This window comes from Aethalodelphis obliquidens, unplaced genomic scaffold, assembly GCF_003676395.1.
Source record: "Aethalodelphis obliquidens isolate GAN/ISIS:26980383/991018 unplaced genomic scaffold, ASM367639v1 scaffold40, whole genome shotgun sequence".
Lineage (NCBI taxonomy): Eukaryota > Metazoa > Chordata > Mammalia > Artiodactyla > Delphinidae > Aethalodelphis > Aethalodelphis obliquidens.
In genome coordinates, this window is record NW_020837984.1 from 836715 (window position 1) to 841588 (window position 4874).

Genomic DNA, 4874 nt, shown 5'->3' on the forward strand with positions numbered 1-4874 from the left:
AAAAAGGAGAGAACAGGACTTCCCTGGTGGCACTGTGGTTAAGAATCCGCCTGCCAGTGCAGGGGACATGGTTCGAGCCCTGGTCCAGGAAGATCCTACATGCTGCAGAGCAACTAAGTCCACGAGCCACAACTGCTGAGCCCGAGTGCCACAACTACTGAAGCCCGCACGCCTAGAACCTATGCTCTGCAACAAGAGAAGCCACCACAGTGAGAAGCCCGTGCACCGCAACCAGAAGTAGCCCCCACTCGCCGCAACTAGAGAAAGCCCACATGCAGCAATGAAGACCCAACGTAGCCAAAAATCAATCAATAAATATATAAATTTATTTTTTAAAAAAGGAGAGAACAATAGGGTAGTACTTAAGTGCTAAGTGTTAGGGGCTAGAAGTGAATCACAATTGCAAGGAAAGAGAGATCCCTGGGTTATGGCGGTGAGGGGCCATGTCAAAAAGGTACGGAAATTTCTACCCTAAAAAGTGGCATTTGAGTTGAACCTTAAAGGAGAAGAGGATTTGGAAAAGTGGGGAGGGTATTCTTAGCTTTGAGAACAGCATGAGCAAAGGTATAGGGCCTGTTTGGAAAGGCCTGTTTGGAAAATAGTAGATAGAGAAAACATATGGATGACTGACAGTGTTTTCCATTTTCTAAATTACTTATTCAGACTGTATCCTGAGCAACAACAATTTCCCGTGGTTTATAAATAGGTCCCAGTTATTTTAGTAGAATGTAACGCTGATGATCATTCATGGAATGTTCCACAGAGACTTCAGTTTCCCAAGGGCCAGGAGAAAATATATAAATGTGTAAGACACGGTGCAGCACATGAAACATCATACATTACCATAGGTTCATCAAGCCTAGCACAAAATTTATGCAGAAACTTAGTGCTACTAACCAGGTAATTGTCTCTCTGTCTCATTCTCCCTCCTGGATTTGTTCCTGATTTACTATGCAAAGTGCGTAAGGCTTCAGATGACATGTACCTCTGGATACAAAAGAACGAGAATAGAAATTGGGAGATTAAAAAAAAAAAAACAGGCACAAGAGATGAAGCCATTTGTCTGAGCTCACAGGGAGGGGGGTGCCAAGGTTACAATTCAGGATGCCCATTGCAAGTTTCCTTTCACCCAAGATCTTGAAAACAGAATTCCTACCCATCTCCATAAACTGAGAAGTCACCAGAATTGGACTGAATTCCAATTCCCATGATTCCTAAGACGAGGAGCTTTTCACAAGGCAGGCATGTTTCTTGGGGGCTGGGGATCCCAATTTCCTATACTTGAGAAACATTCCATTGCGTAAGTACACGTTATATGGTGTCCAAAAGAAAGAAGATATTTATATTGGTAATTGATTAGTTGAGGGATGGATCTGTATTTTGTTGCAATTAGCATTATCCTCAATGTTCCTATTCTATTTTCCAATATGCTTAAAAGGGATCACTACCGAACATTCCCCAGACTATGAAATAACACTACAAGTGATTCTAGAAGTTTTTGCAAAATTTGGAGGCTTCACCCACACACCTGCACTCTAAATAAGAACAAGTGTTATTAAGTAGCCCTTTCATTCTTAAAATTAGGTCATCTTATTGAGTAATTAAAACCACCACCAATAGCATTTCTGGTCATTCCAATAATCCTCCCCCAAATTCTTAAAATACTACCAGAGTTGAAAAGGAAGTTCCACCCAACTTACCAAATGTAATAAAAACTGCCTGAGAAAAGTCCTTTGACAGGCAGAATTCGTAGCCAGTCAAAGAATATTATTTTCACACAGTGTTTAAGATTTACAGAATCCTTTCTTTTTTTAAAATTTATTTAATTTTTTGGCTGCGTTGGGCCTTCGTTGCTGCACGCGGGCTTTCTCTAGTTGCGGCGAGCAGGGGCTACTCTTCATTGCGGTGGCTTCTCTTGTTGTGGAGCTCTGGCTCTTCAGTAGTTGTGGCACGTGGGCTCAGTAGCTGTGGGTCATGGGCTTAGTTGCTCTGCGGCATGTGGGATCTTCCTGGGGCAGGGATTGAACCCATGTCGCCTGCATTGGCAGGCAGATTCTTAACCACTGCACCACCAGGGAAGCCCCAGAATCCTTTCTTAATGCCTAAGGTTTTACTTGGTCCAGTCATGCTGGGTATAAGTTTTACACTTTATGACGATTTTTGGAAGGGAGAGGGTAAAGGTATTCTTTTTTGGACATGCTGTCTTTTATAGTGATATGATAGCAACACTGGATTATATATTAAACCACCAGCTAAATATAAATTAAGTTCACAGGCATAATCCAATCAAGCATGACCTACATATATTTTTGGGTTTTGACATCCCAACATCTTAACCTTAGGGTATGAAAGAACTGGACTAGGAATTGGGAGATTGTACCATAGAAATCAAATCAGGTTTTTCCATTCTGATCCCTAAAACAAACAAAGACAATTTATTTGTTTTAGGGATCAAAAATTAAACAAAGACAAAAAACAAAACACACCAGCTTTCCGAGATGTGGAAGTTTAGATAACGCCTTTTCTGTGTAGTTCTCAGGAAGTAAGATTCAAGTGCCCTTTGTTTGTATTTGTAAAGAGTGGCCACACACCCAGGTGATCAGGAAACACACCTTTCCTTCCTTTCTCCAGTATGGTCTATGTAGGCTTTCCCAAACTAGTATCCTCCCAGCACTCTCTCCACTGAATGTGACTCGAACAAAGGGCTTGGGGGTGGTGCGAAAGGAGGGTATCGTGGTACAACTAGCTTTGGAAATGTGAGACGTCCACCTTATGAAGCATGGTAGCCTATTAAAGTCTGAGAAAATCTGCAATTAAATTCAGGTCTGTTTTGGATTATCTGAGCATTTCCCAAGCCAGCTTCACCACGGAACTCCATTCCCCTCTAGGCCGTGCATTCTGTGGGCTACATTTAGATAAGCAAGAACACTAGCTCAGACACAGGTCCTCAAAGGCTTTCTCTGCCACTTGACAGCTTTGAGAATTTGGGTAAGTCACTTACCCTCTCAGAGTCCTGGTTTCCTCATCTGAATTATGTAGAAAAGAAATCTAGCTCTGCCAGCTGGCCCTTGGCTTCACCACCCCGCCAAGGAGCGAGCCTGAAAAACCCACACTGGTGGGCCCCAAGCGGGACACCCCCCCCCCCCACCAGCTGCCGCCGGTCGCCTCAATGCCGGAGTAGAGCAGGGTTCCGAGTCTGTGGAAGACATCATCTTGTGCCTGCCTGCCCACCCCACTCTCTGACCTTGCTAGTCTCTCAGGGTCTGAGATGCTGACCTTCACTGCTCAGCTAAGGGCTCCAGAGACTCTACTTTCTCTATACGTGTCCAGCTGAGTAAACCTAGGATGCTGTTACACCTGAGGGGAGTGAGGAGTGGGCGGTCAGGGCACCAGAGTAAGAGCCCTCTGGGGCCTCAGGCAGAGTGAAACTGTAACCAGCAGGGGATGAGTGAATTTTGGCACAAACTGGGCTCCTGCATGGTAGGGAACCCCCAGCTGAAGAAGAAGAGGAGGTGGCTTGACTGGGCCATGATTGGGGAACCAATGAATTTTGTCCACCTGACTCACATTGGCTCTAGGGAGATGGGGGTTGGAGATGGACTGGCCATGACAGGTGCAGTTCAGGAGCAGATCAGATTCAAGGGAGAGCAAGACAGGCTGTGGAGCAATTCTAGGGGCTTGTAGCTCCAATAGGAATGGTTCTGCTGTATGTCCAAGCTTCACTCTGTCCCGCCCAGAAGACATGCTGCCCCTACCAGTTTCCCTCCTAGAATCAGTGACCCCAGGGCCCCTCTTTTCCCTATCTAATAGTGCCTCAAAAGGCTTGGGCGCTGGACTCCCTCTTCTCCCTCTGGCTGTAGCCCCTCCTGGAGATGGGATCAAGGCAGCAGGACTGACCAAGTGACTACTTGTTAGCCAGAGAAGCTCAGCTGAAGCCCTGAACACTCTCAGATCTGAGGGAGGAGTTTTCTTGGACTTGGAATGTGATCCCTTCTCCTGAATGACAGCCTAGGTGCCATATGCTTTTAAACTCTTAACCTGGAACTCCTTAATTATGGTCGGTAGGTGAGATGACCAAAGCTGAAGCTGGCTTTGCTGAGATGCTGCCTACCTCCCTGCCCTTCTCTTTCCTCCTGGAATGAACTGAAGCAGATGTCAAGCAGGGACTGCGAGGGTGACCCCTGGCTAGTTTACTCTTTCTCTTTAGATCTCAGACTTTAAACTCACAGTGCCTCAATATGTCTCTGCCAATACCAGGGTCTTTCTCTAGGTAGGCCTCTAACCCTATGTTTCTGTAGCATTGCTGGCTCCCTACAATCTTTCCTTTTTTTAAATTAATAAAAAATTTAATTAAAAAAAGAAAATAAATCTATCTCTCATCATATTTTGAAGACATAGTATGTACTCAGTAAAGACTTGCCTCCTTCCCTTCGCAATCCATGGTAGTATAAATCTTTCTGTGTCGCACCAAGTGTTCCAACGTCCTCTCTAATGTGACCACTTTCTTTTTCCAGTCTCATCTCCCAGTAACAGGGAGAAGTGCTAACGCTCTTTTAAAGCCAGACTCTCTAGAATGTAAACTTACTAGCTGTGGGACTTAAGCCCAGTTACCTACCTTCTCTGTGCCCAAGTGTTCCCACCTGGAAAATGGGGCTAATAATGGTAACTGCTTCATAGCGTTGTGAAGATTAAAGGTTAATATTGATAAAGCACTCAGAATAACATCTGGCATAGGTAAGTGCTCAATAATCTCATTAAAGCTAGTAGTAGTTTTATTTTCTAATAATACACTATACTCCAGACACACTTGGCTCTTGGCTACACAAAGATACCTGATGCTTTCCCATGTCCATGTCTTTGCTCTTGCTGACCTC

The 4874-nt window shown here is 44.6% G+C and overlaps 1 pseudogene; it reads left to right on the forward strand.

Moving 5' to 3' along the window:
* The first annotated feature begins 3444 nt into the window (after nt 1–3444).
* LOC113633490 (CDC42 small effector protein 1 pseudogene) lies at nt 3445–3717 on the forward strand (annotated as a pseudogene).
* Nucleotides 3718–4874: the final 1157 nt, after the last annotated feature.